Source organism: Ambystoma mexicanum, chromosome 6p (assembly GCF_040938575.1).
Source record: "Ambystoma mexicanum isolate Mex_15411 chromosome 6p, UKY_AmexF1_1, whole genome shotgun sequence".
Lineage (NCBI taxonomy): Eukaryota > Metazoa > Chordata > Amphibia > Caudata > Ambystomatidae > Ambystoma > Ambystoma mexicanum.
Window position 1 is genome coordinate 288778879 of NC_090935.1, and position 18538 is coordinate 288797416.

Sequence of the window (18538 nt, forward strand, 5' to 3'; positions counted from 1 at the left end):
GTAGAGAGTCCTGGCGACGGCAGACATACCACCACGGACAGGCACAGACAGGTGAGTGCCTTATAGGGGTGCCTTTGAGGGAGGTGCTGGCTCGCGCCTTCCGGATGCACGGGTCTGATGATGTAGGTGCTGCTAGCCAATGAGGCACAGGTAGGTTGCTTGGCAGCCTAGACACGGATTTCAGTGACAGCCATTTTCGGTCGGTCAGCCCTCGTCTCGTGGTCAATGGCGAAAGGCAGATAACGTGGGTCTGGAGATGGTTAGGACATGTAGAGGCAGAGTAAGCCTGAAATGTGGAGCTGTGCTCCGAGAGGGCCTGGTGATCAGCGGGGCTCAGCGGAGCAACGTCGGGCCAAGGAAGGCAGTGATTGCTCATGCAGGCCTTCTTACCCTGAGCATGGCGGCGATGTTGTAGGTGCCATCAGTAGGGGTCGGGGGATGGGCTCCTGCCCGTCCGATGAGGACATGCAATAGTCGAGGCACAGACAGGTGAGTGCCTTATAGGGGTGCCTTTGAGGGAGGAGCCAGCTGGCGCCTTCCGGATGTGCAGGTCTGATGATGTAGGTGATGCTAGCCAATGAGGCGCAGGCAGGTTGCTTGGCAACCTAGACACGGATTTCGGTGGCAGCCATTTTCGGTCTGTCAGCCCTCGTCTCGTGTCCAATGGCGAAAGGCAGATAACGTGGGTCTGGAGACGGTTGGGACATGTAGAGGCAGACTACGCCTGAAATGTGGAGCTGTGCTCCTAGAGGGCCTGGTGATCAGCAGGGCTCAGCGGAGCGACGTCGGGCCAAGGAGCGCAGTGATTGCTCATGCAGGCATTCTTACCCTGAGCATGGCGGCGATGTTGTAGGTGGCATCAGTAGGGGTCGGGGGGTGGGCTCCTGCCCGTCCGATGAGGAAATTAAATTTGATATGATCACTTCATATGCAGAAGCTCTCTGAGACGTTGAAGTGCCTTTAGGTTTCTCTAAAATAGCGAATAGTGAATGTTCGACGTATAACGTCATGGAACATCCTATCACAATAGTGGTTGCCTTTTCTATGGAGAACGCTGCAGCAGCTAAACTTTGTTCGCATGGGAAGTGGCCTCTCATTACTGCGTCCAGGATCCCAATGTAATATGCCAAGGGCTTGTAGCCCAACAATGTTTTTTGAGCGAGCACTGCCGTCATAACGTTACCATCCGTGTGCGAGAATAGGTAGAATTCCTCTGCATAATTAGGAATCCTGAGAACTGTAGCTGTACAAATCGCTCTTTTGATTTCAGCAAACCCTTTTTCCATTGTCTCAGACCATTCAATCTTTTCCTTTGTCACCTGGGCTTTCTTTAGAGCCTGAAGCAAAGGCTTGGTGTATGACCTGTAATCGAAGACCCATGCTCTAACATAGTTACATAGGCCTAGAAAGCTCTGGATTTGCTTTATTGTGTGTGGCTTAGCCGTGTTCAATATAGCTTCAGCCCTTTCTGAAGTCACCTTTTTACCTTCATGTGAGATTAGCTGGCCTGTGTATAACACCTCCTGTTGACAATATTCAACTTTTCCTTGTCAACCTTATAACCTTTCTCAGCCAGTGCAGTCAATAGCTGAAAAGAATTGCGTCTGCATTGTTCTTCCGTGGAGCTGCAGATCAAGATGTCGTCCACATATTGCAAGACAACACTTTCTAATGCAATATTGCTTAGGCCCATCTGTAGAATTATGTTGAAAATGGACGGGGACTCACAGTACCCCTGTGACAACCTCGTGCTTTTCAGACACATTTGTCGGAAAGTGAATGACGTCAGATCATGAGAGTCACGGTGCAACAGGATTGAGAAAAAGGCATTTTTCAAGTCAATGGGCCTCATTACACGTAGTGCGGAAAGGGTTTACTGGTACCGGTAAGGGCACCGGTACCGGTAAACCCTTACCGCCTTACTACGAGGTCCCTTTGCGGGTTGGTACTTTAACGCCTGCTTTTTAGCAGGCGTTAAAAACCAACCCGCAAAGGGACCAGGGTGCTAATTACGGTACCGCAATTTGCGGCACCGTAATTAGCGGCTTCCCATTCCCATAGAGCCCTATGGGGCAAAAATGGGAATGGGGAAGGGCAATGGGGGAAGGGGGAATTACCGCCCCGCCAAACTTGGAAGAGGGCGGTAATTCCCCTTTCCTCCAAGGTGGTGCCGGTATTTTACCGGCATGGACCAAGGTGCTAAAAGCACCTTGGTCCACCGCCTACCGTGTAATGAGGCCCAATAACCCTCAAATATTTTGCCTCTGTGGGTATATTACATAGGATTGTAGATGGATTAGAGACTAGAGAGAACTTGGCTTCAACAATATCATTTAATGCTCTTAAATCTTGAATTAATCGCCAAGACCCTCCCTTTGATTTCTTGACAGGATAAATCACTGTATTACATGGTGACTCTGACGTCACCAAGATGCCCTGGTCCATCATGGCGGAAATTGTCTTCGCGATCCCTTCATCTGCCTCTCTGGACATGGGGTTTTGACGTGCTCTCGGTAAAATTGCTCCTGGTTTCAACTTAATTTTCACTTCTCCCACCCCCTTCAGGAGGCTTACGTCATATGGCCCTGTAGTCCATAATGAGACAGGCACCTGGGCCATGTCGTCATCAAAGTATTCCGGGCGTGTCAGTGCCAACATCATTCTCTGAGGCACTTCTCTTTTGATCATTTTTACCCAAAATATGAGACTCACCTCCACCCTTGTCTCTTCTGAGTCTGGTTGTTCTTCAAACAGATCGTCATCAGTGACGTCAGTCACTCGACACCCTTCTTCAATGGCGATAATTGCGCACCATTGTCTGCCTTCATCATCGTAGCCTTCAACCAATGCTACTTTCCCTCGCACAGGTGCGGTATGTATCATCAAGGGAAATACTTGTCCCTCCTCTTCATGCATAGGTATTCTTGGCCTGAATAAAAATTCATCAGAGGTTCTCATAATTCTATCAGCAAGGCCTGGCAATCCTGCCATGAGCACTTGCATGCCATAGGTGAAAACTTCTGGCTTGAATGGTATAGCTCTCATGGCTATGTACCCTGAGTATGCCCTGATCATTTCGCACATGTTCGAATAATGCATTCCTGGAGTGGAGCATACTATGCCCTCCTCCGTAAAAGAGATCGTCATGTTCAACTTTGTCATTAAGTCTCGACCCAAAATGTTTACTGGGGTCTGACGTGAATACAATAAAGGTATTCATCTTTCACTCTCCTACGGAGTCTGGAAGTGCGTCTGTAAAGCGCACTCAACTGTGAGCTCCTGTAAAACTCTGAGTATCTATGGCCTCGTCGGACACGGAAAATCTGCCTTCTCGTATGCACGAGCGTGTTGCACCTGTGTCCACTAGGAAGTAATATTCTTTACCCCGTATGATGACATTTACCCTAGGTTCCCTATTAGTGTCTGGTGTCACTGATAGGATAGAGCACATCAGGGTTCCCAGTGAGCTGTCCTAGTTCATATATAAGTTCGGCCCACTGTACACTTGTGGATTCCCTCCACTTTCTGGGCTACCTCCCCTTCTGGAGTTTGTGCCTTGAGACGACTACGGTACTACATGTTGAAATTGCCCTCGTGGTAAATTCCCTATGTTTGGGGGTGGAACCCATTTTTGCGCACGCCTTGGGCTTGCTGCTGCACTGTGTGATTCTGCGCATTGCCCTGTTGTGAGATCGCAGGTGGATTCACCGTGCCTGCTCCCATTCCTTGGCTATTCTGCCACACGTCTTGACTTCTGCATGTGCGCGCCAAATGCCCTGTCATTCCACACAGCCAACATACTGGCGGTGGTCAGATTATTTGTCCGTTTGACATATCTGGGTTGCCCATTTGCACGTTTTGAAAACCTCCTTGATTACTCTGGAAACCTCTTTGATTACTTTGCCATCCTCTTCCTCTAAATCCCTTCCCCTCGGATACAGTCCTATGGTACCCTGGTTGTTCTGCTGTGGGTTAGCACCTGTTGTAAGTTCTGTTCAGCTGGGCTAGTTAGCATTCGAGAGCATATTTTGATCATTTCTTTTGCACCAGCTTCGCTTCCTCACCCTTTCGTGTTGCCTCCTTTTTTCGATTCTTTTCTTGCAAAAATCTCATTAATGTGTGATAGTTAACTGTATTTCAGCCCAGGTTTAGCCTCAACCCCTACCAATTTCTTGAGCTGTTTCTGCACCGGTTCTGGCAACCCTTGGCACAGTATGTGGTTAAACACTGGTATAGATTTCGTCCAAGATTCATGTGTTTTGAGTACCCACGCGTCTTGGAAATTCTGGATATAAATCAACAGATCTTCTGAATCCTTCATTTTTCGAGTCATTATAGCTCCCATATCGGAAGTTTCCGGGTAAAGCACTCGTAGCGCTTTCCATACTGCTGCTCTGCAATTATTAAATGGCGCTCTGTTGTGAGCAGTGTTAATTATGGTTACACCAGGGTACCCTGCCCGTGTCCACACATCATCTGCTCTCTCACCAAGTATGGCGATCAGGAGACCTTTAATGTCCCCTATAGCTAACGTGACACCCCCTGTCATTTTTTCTAACTCATGTTTCCACTTCCCGACTCCCGATGTCAGCATTGGAAGCTTGTTTTTCAGGTTTTCTTGATCCTAGTGTGGCCAAGGTATATATTGCGGTCTTGCTCCCCCTTTTTCTAATAGCAGAAATTGGAATGCGCAGCCTTGCTTCTCTTCTCTCATAGCTCTCCTGTCTATTGTAGGTGTCATATACCCGCATCGGCGTCTGCCTGGCAATGTCCTCAACCTGTCAACATAGGTGGGTGCCTACACCCCCCTCTGACCATGGGGTGTTCCATCATGCCGGTCCGATTGTGTGGCAGACACTGATGTCCTCTGAGCGGACTCACTAGCACCCGACCATCGTACCCTTTTGTCCCTTGGAAGTCGCTTTTCGCACCGTCTCCCTTCTTCATTTGTCTTGCGCTGCGTTTCCTCTCCGGAGTCCGACATTGATTGTTCCCAATTCACGCAACTCTTTGTGTCAATCGATTTTACTGATTTCTAGTCTGTCCAGGGATAGTCTCCTGCTACCACTACTTCAGGTGACATCCTCAGTGTCATACAGTTGAGTGCTTTCCAAGCGCTCGTCTTCCCTTTCCCTTTGGGATATTTGTTCTCGTCCCATTTCATCCTATATTTTATCGATCGTTTCCCTGATGCTTCTGGTGTCGAAGTCATCTTCAATATTTGCCCCAATCATGCATGGTATTGAGTCGTGCGCAGGAAAAAATTGTTCAATGTCTTCCCATTCTACAACGGGATTCGGTTTTTTAACTTCCCGCTCTAAATATTCGAGATCGCGTGTCCTCTGTCTACGCTTACTTTCTATGACATCATCACATTCTTTGCACTTCCTCGCCTCTTCTCTGACCTTATCTTCTTCTCTTCTCCTTTCATTTCTACATTCATTTTCCCTTCAAACTGCCTCATCCCTTCGTCTCCTTATCTTGTCACGCACTCTTTTGTAACGCTCACCTGGCTCCCACGGAGGCGCTGGTCTGGTCTGGGTTGCTGTGGCCTCTTCAAGCGTGATGCGCAGAATTCGGACCAACGATTTAACAGGACCCCCAAATCTTGCTTGTCTGGCCCGTAGGAATATCCTTCTGAAGATGAGAAAGGGGATTAACTGTCTGCTGAATAGTGTGCTTGCTCCCCCCTTTCCCCCTTCGTTCTTCTCTGACTTCCCCCAAAACCCCCGGTTTAAGCTCACCTTATGGTTTGGAAGGATGAACTCTCCATCCTGCTTCTGGTGCAGGGCCGCGCGTTTGTCCAGTTACTTCACTGGTTTTCAGAATGGTGCTGGCAAATCCACTTGACTTTTCTGAGCGATACGCCGCAAGTAAGAAGATGCAAAAGTTCAAGTGTGTCCTTTATTTCAGGTGCAGAACAAAGGCGATGCGCAGAGGGGTTAAATTACCGGTGGTAAAATCAGGTGAGTTAGTGATGAGGGCGACCCCTCTAAAGGTCTTTATAATTCCCCAGTAATGTCTTTTGTCCTTTCCGCATAGGGGCCGGGGTGCGGTACCTGCCAAAGATGCGGCGCCGACCCGAGATGTGGAATGGTTCACCAAGAAAAGCCGGTAAGTACTATGGCTGAAAATTCGGCTTTCCTCTTGTGTTCCCTTGCTCACCTTTTGTCTCTTCTTCTCTCCCCTAGGTGCAGAGATGTGGCGATCGGTGCTGAGAGCCACGATGGAGCCGGGCGGCGTCTCGGGAACAGGTGAGTGAAGCGCGGCGCTGCAGCGAGCAACGCGGTGCTTTTAAATGGAAGTCTTCCTTCAGGAATGCTGGCGTGAAGATTCCAGATGCAGGTAAGAAGGTTGAATAAGTTCTTGGTTTTCACCTTTCTCTTCTCTTCTTTCCTTACAGGTGTTCCAGGTTCGAGGTGGGCGTGGCTGGAGTCCAAATGCAGGAGCAGGCACGGTGAGCGTTCAGCTGCTGGGATGCAGAACAACGCGAAGAACGTGTGGCTGTCCGGGCGTGGCTTAAATAGCCTTGGAAGAAGTTCCAGGTGAGTATTCTTCCACAGCCCCACCCAAGTAACAAAATAGTTCCTTCAGAAAAATAGTCCCTCCTAAGCCTTATTTGGCTTGGTTCTTCATGCAGCATAGTCTGCATCAGGTGAGTGTGCAGCATGGTCTGCTTCAGGTAAGTGCACCAAACACTTCCCCTTATGAGCCTGGCACCTATGGCGCCAGGACTGATGTCCAACATGAGCCTGGCGCTAACGGCGCCAGGACAGAGTCCAAAGAGCCCCTATAAAGGGCCGCTGGGCTTTTAGCCGGGAGCGTGATGTCTGCTCCCGGGGGTGCTGGACCTGGCCTGGTGCTCCGGGGGTAGGCATCATGACATCTTTGCACTTCTTCTAAACCTTGCTGTTTCCGTTTGTCCAAGGCATAGACTGCTCTCTGCTTGCGATCGAGCTGTTTTTCTTGCTCTTCGCGATACAGCTGTTCACGCCTCAGTCTATCCTGCCGTCTTATCATTTCATCTCTTAACTCCTTTTCTTTCTCCTTTCTCTGTGCCTCATCTAACCTCTCCATAGGTCTCACAGCATCACTTCCCTTTCCATCGAGTTTCAACAATATCTGTCCTCCCACCCATTCGTCCTTTGCGAATGCTATCTCATCAGTTCTGCTTTAACCTTCTTTCCATTTCTTTCCCTCTCTCTCCTTATCGAGAGATGCACTAACCTGTGCCTGATCCTTCCTCCAACCATCTCGTCTCTCCTTGTCCCTTGGGACTGCGGAGCTAAGAATCCTGTCCTGATTCTGCCCTCGGTTTTCATCACTACTGTAAGTAGGTGACTCATAAGTGGGGTTGCTGTACCCTGTGACTGCTTTAAGCTCTCTTAATGGGTAGAGTCCCTCAGGATTACTTCCCTCGGTTTCTGTTTCAGGCGGGGCAGGTGGCACGGTAGGCGTCTCACCCCCCTCTGTGCATACGTTTAATATCCAGTCAGCAGGTGGTTCTTCTTCCTTCGACTGTTCAAACATTTTCCAAAGTTCTAGAACAGCAAGGCATTTCTTTAGTTTTTTTCCTGTATATGTGGCATGCAAGTAAGTCGACATATGCTGTAAGACGGCTTTGGATAAGGACCCGTTTTGTGGCCACGGCATAAACGTCTTGTGGGCAGTACCCTTAACACACTCAGTGCTATATTTCTTAAGCTTGGGTGCATGTCTCGGTAGTTGCTTACATAAGTGTGCCACTGGTGTAATTTCTTCCATGCTTAAATATGTTCTACTTTCCTCTCAAACACCGCTTTTCAATGTTTGCATGCAATTTAACAGTATCAACAATATGAGCGAGCACCAAACACTGCAAGCTCCATTCCAATTTTTTTTTCCGGCAAATCTTTTTATCGCCGATTTACTCAAGAATATCAATCCATGTGCGATTCCCTCTCAACTACAGAAATGCGTAAAACCCTATTTGATTTCAACAATACAAGACAACATTTCTTACATGTGACATATATAACATAACACATATTACAGACACTTGACAGACTAGACAGACACCAGCTGGACAAAGAAATCTCTGCCTCTAATTTCTACCCCGACATGGAGTTTGAATAAACTCCTTTTACAACGTCTTTAGACGTGGTAGTAGCCTAGTCGTTCCCCATTATGTGGGATTCTGAGTTCACGTTTCTTCTGACTGCTATATTAAAGCGCAGAATTATGGCGTATCCACTCTCTTCTCAAGTGTCCTCCCTGGAATCCTCTCTCTTCTCGAGTGTCTACCCCGGTATTCTTTAATGTCTCAGGTGTCCACTCTGGTATTCTTTACTATCTCAGGTGTCCACCCTGGTATTCTTTAATATCTTAATTATTCTAGAGTCATTATCCCCTTATATATATACTCTACTTCTGACTGTTTTGTTTTTTCCCACCTCCCTCCGTTACCTTTTCTCTTACTTGTTCTAATGCCTAAGACATTTGCCAAAGCATTCAATTTTTTGTTTCACTCACTGCTCGCATGGTTCCTCTCTGGATCCTTGGGATCACTGCCTCCCTCACCGCCTCCTTTGGTCTTTCGTCTGTTCCGCTGCCCGTAGGAATGGAAGGGTTTATGTGTATAAAACAGGTTCCTTCAGACCCACTGCAGATTTTGGATAGTTTTACACTATCATTGTCCACGGCAAGCTTCACAGTCTACTCGGCCAAATGGCGAAGGACTCGTGATATTGCCGAAGAGCTAGAGTTACTTCGTGTCGACGGTCAGTAGGTGTCCTATTTTAATCAATAGTCAATAATCGATGGTCAAAACCATCCTCACCGCTACCAAATGTACAAGAGGGTGGAGCGACCTCTGATGGGCACATGGGATCAGAGCTCGCCCTCGAGTACTTTAAGACGAGATAGCTGCACCTTGAGGTGGATGGGGTGCAGGATTCTCTTACTCCAACACCAATCAATAAGGACAACTCAAATGGTTTGGCAAAGGGAAGTCAGTTTAATGACAAGTACAAAAAATGGGGAAACATTAGGAAATCATCAGTGATGCGATCGCCCGTCTCGCTTCAACTTCCACAATCTTCATTCAGCCAGCAATTCTTATAGGCAAAATTCGGCATCATTTACATCTAACACTCATAGGTTTGTCATGCATTGGTTGGAAAAGGTAACTTAAATATAGGTACTATATCTGTATATGGTAACGGGGTGTGGCGATTGGATAACTCTTATTGAGTGGGCGTCTACACCCATCCCTCTACATCACTCATGCTAGACGTCACTACAAGTACGATGTCTCATTGGTTCTACTAACTATAGGACCCTAGATTACTTGGTCCATTGTGATTGGGTCAGTTACACGCCCAAGCATAAATCTCCACTTTAATTAGCAGCATGCAGAATGTTCACCCAGATGCGGCATGCCCCAAGATTCCTGCTACCTCCCTTCCATCAATCAGTACTTTAGGGCTATGTGTCAATTAGTTGGCTGAGGATGGCCTTGAAACTGTAGCTTCTTATCAGGGAAAGTAAGGGCATCCTCTGGTTTTGGGTTGACCTCGAATTCCTAGGTATGAGCTGTTTCTTGCTAAGTTTCGATTCCGCTCTTTCGTCTGGCTTTGTGCTGGTATGTGAATCCTGGCCAGTTTAGCCTCTACCATCCTGTGCTTAATTCTGCTTTCATGTAGAGTGGACTGCACTTATATTATGGTCTTCATTGAGGTATATATATATATATATATATATATATATATATATATATATATATATATATATATATATATATATATATATATATATATATAGTTGGTGCTTGCCGCTCTATTCTTCTACTTAAGCATAGCAAGACGCACTGTTTCTTGCTTTACAAGCCTATATACAGGCATTAGCTGGTTGCATAGTTTCATCCTGCTTATGGTTACGTTTCTTTATATTTCGACATCATCTCTTCTTCTATGTCTGTGACATCTTTATCCATGGTGTTTCGTCTTAGTGTGTCATCCTTTGGTTGTTGTTCGTTCATCTGTACGTCTGTATGTGCCCTTGTGTTATCACCATTCGCCTTTGATTAAGGCCATTTGGGTCTCTTCTGGGACAGTTTGACAGTAGTCTTCATGTTGTGTCAGCTGTTGGTACGTTTGTCTCAATGGGTAACGTGCTGCCCATGGTTTTCTGGTAATTGGCACTTCAACAGATACTGCTCTTCCAGTGGGCACTGGACAAAGCCCTAGCACAGCTCTCTGCTGGTTTATTTGCTCATCACACGTCACATATCTCGGCGAGCATGTCCCTGGTATTTCAAAATGGGTGGCTGGAGGGCAGGCCATATCTGGGACCTCCTCTACACACAGTGTTTCCCAAAAACTTTGACGCAGAGCACGCTTGTGTATCGGTGTATTGCCATGGAGTATCGGAGGACAGTGTTGTGGTGTGTGTGCCAAGCCCGTAATGCATTGTGTTCATGGCTGGTCCTCTTGTATGTAACTGTGTGGCCACTAAAAGTACTCATATCTGCCTCCGCGTCCCTGTTTCCCTGTTCACCTTGCGATAAAAAATGTGATTGCACGGCAGTGTACGGTGAAGTGTTGTGAGTGAATACTTTTCGATAATGCTGGCAGTGCAGTGGCGAACGGGCCTAGTTTACGGCATCTGGTGTTGGGAAGAAGGGATGGAAAGGGTGGTGGAGTGAGAAGTGCTGCAAGTGATAGATCTCATTGCAAGAAGACGGTGGTGTGCCAGCGGTATCCGTGCATAGTACGCCAATTTGTGGTTATCTCAACAGGCAAAAATCTTGTGTGGTCATTGCAGGCAGCCTTAGTTATGGCATGCCAGCTGCAGTGGCAATGTGTTTCTGTGATGGATGGTGGCAGGCACATTTGCAGAAGGGGAGTGCATTCCACAAGACATGCTCATTTACAGATAGGGTGTACTATGGTGTGCTGTGTTCGTAGCCCCTTTAATGCATGGCTGCAGCCCTTGCACAGACAAGTACTAGTTGAAAAGGTATGTCCACTGGTTGAAAGTCGGTGCCACATTGTCGCTTTTTGTGTGAGGTTTGGCTGCATTGTGTAAGCGATATTCAATCAACACTACAGCTAAGTCAATGCCTAGTCTGGGATGCTGAGGAAAACCCTTATTGATGTATTTTTATATCCAGTTCAGTACTCTGGATGACAACCCTTGTATAACACCCCCCTCTTAGAATCCCCCTGACCCCACTGAGCCAAGAAGTAGGTTTGTTTTGCAAATTAAAAGGTTTATTTGAAAATGTAAACAATATAGATATCACACTTCTATAAATAAATTGATAATGGATATTACACTTGTGAATATGAGCAGTAATCAGCAAGAGGTAACTATGAATAGGAACAGAAGAACAAGGTGGGAAAGAATGCTTTATATGGTTCAAGGAAACGCTAGGTGGAATAAAATGCAGTACAGAAATAACTTGTTATGATTTTAGCATAAGGTAATATGATCACTTTTTCTTTTGACAATTCACTCCCACCCTATGCAATACCAGAAATGGAAGGAGAGCACACAGTCTTCAAGAATCCCAACAAATCACACTTTATAATGCAATACACAGTTCCAGTTCTCCCAGCAAGCTTAGGGCAAACAGGGATGAGTTTTAAACACAGGCGATTCAAATACATCTTTCCCAGATACACAATTTGTTAAAATTACATGTACACATTATATATTCCTTATGGTCCATGCTTGTCCGCCTCTGATCTTCCTGGGGGCTTGCATTAAAAAATGACAACATTTTGCGCTTTTTAACTGGTTTTGCAATATCGGACATTTACCCAAAATTACACACATGTGCGCAAGGAGTATGGACATTAATTGATGAAGTGTCAGATTTTTAACATGCAGACATTTGGAGTAAGACCCTATTTTCCGCTAGCAATCCCCCAGAATACACCACAGGGTCCTAACGCCTCTTAAAATGTGCACCGAAAAATCACAAGAATAATGGTATTACTTATATAATTCTGACAAGTCCGTACTATGAATTATCCATCTTTTTTTAAATTATGCCCTGGTCAAAAAGGGTTGTGGCTTCCCACATCACATGGTGGAATAACTGGTTTATCCACTTTCCCCAAGCCAGCTTGTTCACAGAGGCACAACTGCCCCCCAGTTTCTCCCAAGAGGAAGCTATTTCACGACGCCCCCAATATAACATTTGCCTGAGTCAAGGAAGTTGCATTGTTCGGTCCCTTCCAGTTTCCAGGTGCTCTACCCCTAATCTAATCAGAGAGGTGTCAACTCCTTTTGGCAAGGGGCAGTAGGATGCAGCTAGGCCTGGGAAGAGTGGCTGTTGATCCAGTTTCAACTCCTGTCGGGGGTAGTTGTCAGGCAGAATTCAGTTTCATTAAGCCAGGTTTCAGCTAAATGTCAATTTCTGTTCCCAGTTTTCTACATTCAAATCAAACTGACAATTTTTACCTATACATTAAATAATTACTTCCTTCAAGTCATTTCAGAATATAGTTTTACATTGTATCCACCTCTAAGCAAGTCTTTCCTTGGTCATTTGTTCAGTTTTACACAAAAGTCTGGTGGTTTTAAAACGCCGGCTTTCTGATAGTGGTGAGTACTGGTAATGCAATCATTTTTGGGATTAAGAAAATGAATTCCCCTCAGTTCTGAGTTGCCTTTTGGCAATCAGCATTGCCATTCCCAATGGTTTCAGGCTACTGTGTGTGTAGCCCAATGGTGGTTTTAGGCAGTGCCCTCCTGTGCTCACAACATAGGCAAAAATGGGTGGCAGCCTATTCTTCATGTTTTCCCTGTGCACTCTCTGGGGAGTTCTGGCCATCATGATGTTTTCCATGCCAGTACTGCACAGTTTTATGGTAGGGCTTGGATGCATGGATAAAAACATCCCACAAGCGCACATATTGTTGGTTGCATGGGTGTGGTGATTTGTAGAACATCATACAGTTGTTGGTGTATGGGTGGAGATACTGCAGTGACCAGTCGTGTACGGTGCAACTGGTTCTTACATGTGCTTGTGTAGTGTGCATTGCGCGGATTAGTGTTGCAGTGCACTATGCAGTACTGCTTGTGTGCATGTAGTACAGTGTGGAGAGCAGGACTAATGCTGCAATGATTGTGTTGTTTGGTTGGCATTATTACAATGGTTCTGAATGGAAGTGGGTAGAGGTGCAAAACCCTGTGGTATGTTTGTAGATTACGGTAAGTGGAACATGTTTGCATGTATTTCTGCGTTAGGGTGCAGAGGTTGGGTAGAAGTGCTGGTGCCTATGTTGCCTTTCTGATTTGTGGCACATACCTACATGTTCTCTTGCATGGCTTTGTTATGTTGTGGTGGGTGTGGGCTATTTCCTTCCAACGTAATGCAGTCATGCACTTGTCAGTCTGTATGAATGTCGGGTTTGTGACTTGTACGTAATGGTTGTGGAGGACATTGTAGACTTGGTAGAGGAGAAGCGTACATTAGGATATGGTGCACATCATTACCCCTGTTGCACAATAGGGAGGCACATGTCACAATTTGCGTTTGCAACGTTAGGCCCTTAGAAGACCCTTGCTTTCGGAAGTGCTATAAGATATGGCAGCATGAAAGGATGTGCTCAGCAGCACACATGTAAAACATGGCCAATGCACACAGCCTCCTACATACCGTTCACCACACCTCCACCCAATAGCCTAGGCGTTTATAACAGCCACCACAACCTATTGCAGCCATGCAGTTGTCACTCTGCATGCACTTGAAGTTGGTGACTTTTACATAATGGTTTTGGGGGACATTGTGCACTTGGTCGACCAGTGGAAGGGAGCCGCTATGCGTAAATTAGCATATGGTGTACATCATTGCCCCATCATTGAACAATAGGGTGCCACATACCACTGTGTGCATTTCATATGGTTTGCCCCTTTGCCCCTTATAAGCCCCTTGCTTTACGGAGTGCTTTAAGATATTGCAGCATGAAAGGACTTGTTCAGCAGCACACATGTAACCTATGGCTAACATACACAGCCTCCTACATACCGTTTAGCATACCCAACGGACTGTTATGCAGCCATGGATGCATATATGTGCCCAGGGTGAAAGCTAGCAGGCTCAATTGAAGATGGGGAGTGCAGTGCACATGGCATGAGCATTTAAACATAGCATGTACGATGATGTCTGCATGCATTTGAAGTTGGTGACTTTTACACAATGGTTGTGGAGGACATTGTTGACTCGGTACAGCAGCAGAAGTGAGCTGGTATGCGTACATTAGCCTACGGTGTACAGCATTGCCCCTGTTGAACAAGGGGGAGCCACATGCCACCATGTGCATTTCCTATGGTTTGGCCCTTCCAATCCCCTTGCTTTTGGGAGTGCTGTAAGATATTTCAGCATGAAAGGCTGTGCTCAGCAGCACACATGTAAACAATGGCTAACGTACACAGGCTTCTACATACTGTTCAGCACACCCAACGCAAGGTTTTGAAGCCATGTGTGCAAATATGGGCCCAGGGTGAAAGCTGACAGGCTGAATTGCAGATGGAGAGTGCAGTTCACATGACATGTGCATTTAACCATAGCCTGGACTATGGCAGGCTCAATTGAAGATGGGGAGTGCAGTGCACATCGCATGAGCATTTAAACATAGCGTGTACGATGGTGTCTGCAACTGCATGCATTTGAAGTTGGTGACTTTTACACTATGGTTGTGGAGGACATTGTATACTTGGTACAGCAGCAGAAGTGAGCTGGTATGCGTACATTAGCATACAGTGTACATCATTGCCCCTGTTGTACAATAGGGACCCTCATGCCACCATGTGCATTTCCTATGGTTTGGCCCTTATAATCCCCTTGCTTTTGGGAGTGCTATAAGATATTGCAGCATGAGAGGCCATGCTCAGCAGCATACATGTAAACTATGGCTAACGTACACAGGCTCCTACATTGCGTTTAGCACACCCAACACAACGTTATAAAGCCATGCGTGCAAATATGTGCCCAGGGTGAAAGCTGGCAGGCTGAATTGCAGATGGGGAGTGCAGTGCATATGACATGAGCATTTACCCATACCCTGTACTCAACAGAAATGCAGAGGGTGCGGGTATGGCTGTCTGTTTGACCAGCCACAGCGTGCAGGTTTTAGGGGAGTTTGAAATACATTGACTGAAAGTGAATGGAAAACACTGTGCAGTGGCTGCTCATTTTGGAATCTATAATGTGGATGTGTAGTGCTATGGAGTACAATGAATTGACTGATTTTGCTTTGTCTGTGTGACACTTTGGTGACATGCAATAATGGCTATTTTTTGTTGTTCATTGTGGAGGGAAAATTGCACAGCATGTTACACGGGTTTCAGTGCCGTTTGCGATGAAGGAGGCACTTGCACAGGTCATGCGTTTGGTTCCGATCTCTTGGATAACTTTCTAGCGCATTATGCAGACACTGATGTGACTGCGTCATTTTTTATTTGGTTCGCAAATGGGGAAAGCGTGGTACATTGCGAAGAAGTGTATTTGTGTCTTTGTACGACATGTGCCAATGGCATACTTCACACATGAGAACATGATGGTTCACAGCACAAACAGTTTTCCCCAGCTATAACGTTCATATTACTATGCCTGCTATCCAGATTTCTGCACACCCCATCCAAATTGCCTTTCGTCCTCTACTTGAAAGTAGTAAAAAAGGTTTGTAGCAAGTGTTGCGCACTGACACTCTTCAAAATGCTGTGCAACACGTAAAGAAACCTCTTTCTACAGCGACACCCTTTCCAACTGAATCAACTACAGTGTTTTGCAAAGTTCCACACGTCCCGCCCTACATAAGTTCATTGGCAATTCCATTGTTCATCTCTAAAAGGTGCTTTCTTTATTTCCCTTTTTACCTTTCCCAGTTAATTTCCATTTATTATCGTCTTCTGACACATGCTACAGAAGGAAGGGCAGGAAAGGCCCTGTACAGAAGGGGCAGCACCTGCATGGATACCAGAGGGGACGTGCCGAGAGACGGAATTATTGGTTGGCTATCACCTATATAGGTGCCAGTCATTGTCATGCTCCCGGAAGGACCTTTCCTACGCACTTCCAAGTACCTTCCATAGTACATGCACAATACAATGCCCTTTGCCGGGTAAGGGTCTTTAGCGCGGCATATGGTCTGCAAGGATGTTTTAGAGCTCCTCTGCCCTACAGGAGTGCACCTCTTGTTGCTCGCAGCCGATGTGGGAAATGCAGTACATGAAATTACCCTATGTAATTGTTGGAAGGGCGGACGACTGCCCACTGGTCCCTTGTGCTTTCATTTCAGTTGTCGTCACATGCAGTACAAACATTTCATTCTTCGCCATTAGTCTTAGGAGTAGCATTTACGGAGATGCATACATTCTGGAATAGAAGCATGTTTACAACAACGTGAAACACTGCTTCACTACGTGGAGCAGGAAGCCATTTATTTTGTGCGACCCATGCAGTTGCAGTAGTTTTCTAACCACCACTAACATTGTTTGCGCTCTGCACATTCTGCTGTTTGCTTACTTACCTTTACATGCACTAGTATGTGTGTGACCAAGCTGCACCAGCTTTGCCATTTTGCAGGCTCACTACAATCTGTCCCCCCTGCAGTTACATGTTTTCTTCAACTGTATGACTTGCAGGTGACCTCTTGACACTTTCCATCACACTTCTCAGTGCAGACACAATGTGTCTGTTTCACAGGTCATGGAAAGGCAACCAGCACATCAATCAAATTAATGTGACATTTTCCACGCCCACGCTACACTGCAGGTTGCTGTTCCTTGTTTATCAGTGGGCATCATGCAGTCAGGCATGCTTTAGCCACACATTGGTAGGTTTGCAGAGCTACCCACATAGTCGGCAGGAGTACTTGAAATGCGGTAGCCTACCGTATACATCCATAGAGCTGGCGACAGGGGCGGTGCTACCCGCACACAGTGGCGGACCTATGCATGGGTATAGGTGCTTCCACAACTATTTAACAGTGCATTAGAAGATGCGGACATGCAGCCATTAATGGAGTCCTATGGATACTTGCAGTGTGATTGCACACACGCCGACCAGGTGCAGTCTCCTTAGGAAACATCCATATTGCTCATCTGTAGTGTTCTCGTCCAGTACTGTGCGGCATAGATTCACCATGCAATGTTAACAAAAAAGAGAAACTACTCAAACACCAACATTTACCATGTACATCTGTAATTGCTAAGATACACCAACACTATTCGGAAAAGGAAGGGGTACCGCAAATGGATACATACACCCGACAATTTGGCCTTTCCACACCTATATCATGAGGGCAGCCAGGGAATCAGTAACAAACCATTGTCAACAGGTTGTTATGGTTCCATTGCAGTACCAGACAGCTATTATCTTTACAGGAAACACTATGTTAAAGCAAAACTCTGGTTACAGTGCCCTACTAAAAACCTATGAAATTCACTAACAAAAACATTGTTAAAGGGACATTATGGTTAAGTTGCACCTATGCAATTCAATTGACAAACGTTGTTACAGGGTTGTTATGGTTACAGGTAAAACTGAAAACCCCCTGAAATTCACCAGTTATGGTAGGCTAAGCACCCATAACTCTCACCACCAGTGTGCACTGAAAGGTCTAACACCCATGACATCAAAGATGCCATCACAAATCTCATTGATGATATCACTGATGACATAACATGTGCATTTAGTTTTCATGGAAAGCCTCCACAAGGTATTGTTATTGTAATGGTGGCAGAAAACTATCAAAGATCATTGGAAGAACTATCATGAGATAAGTAGCTTATTGCGCAATGCACTGCTATACACACCATTGTATTACAGACTTCCTTGCAGTACATGAACCAACTCATGTGGACACGTAACCATTGTCTGCACCATGCCCCATAGAAGTGTAATCTTGAAAATCTTCCCATGTTACATAGGGAAATTATGAATGCTTTCGTTTTAGAGTTTCGGGTACCGTGAAACATGTAAGACGAAGCTACCATTGCCTTAATAACTGCATAATTGCACTACTGCACAGAAAACATAAAGACACCACAATGCATACAAATATGAGCATATACGGGGAAATTATAGTAAGCAAACAAGGATCAGTATTACCAGAAAGTGTTCATAACATGAATGATTACCTTCATGCGCAGAAATGATTGCTGTGTTTTACGCTTTCTTCTTCCCCTGTATGTATATGTATCAAATGATGTGAGTGAACCCTGAGGAAAGTAGTGCAAGAACATATCAGAATGGTGCCGTACACAAAGATAGAACCTTTTGAATTGTTACTGCCTGACTGTTAGTGAAGAAAAGCACCTGGCCTACTTATGTCAGTGAACAAAAAAGGGGCAGCCACATATGTGATGTCATCAATGAGATTTTTGATGGCATCTTTGATGTCATGGGTGTTAGTCCTTGCAGTGCACACTGGTGGCGCGAGTTATGGTTGCTTAGCCTACCATAACTGGAGAATTTTGTATTTATTTTGGTTTTACCTGCAACCATAACATCCCTGTAACAACGTTTGTCAATTGAATTGCA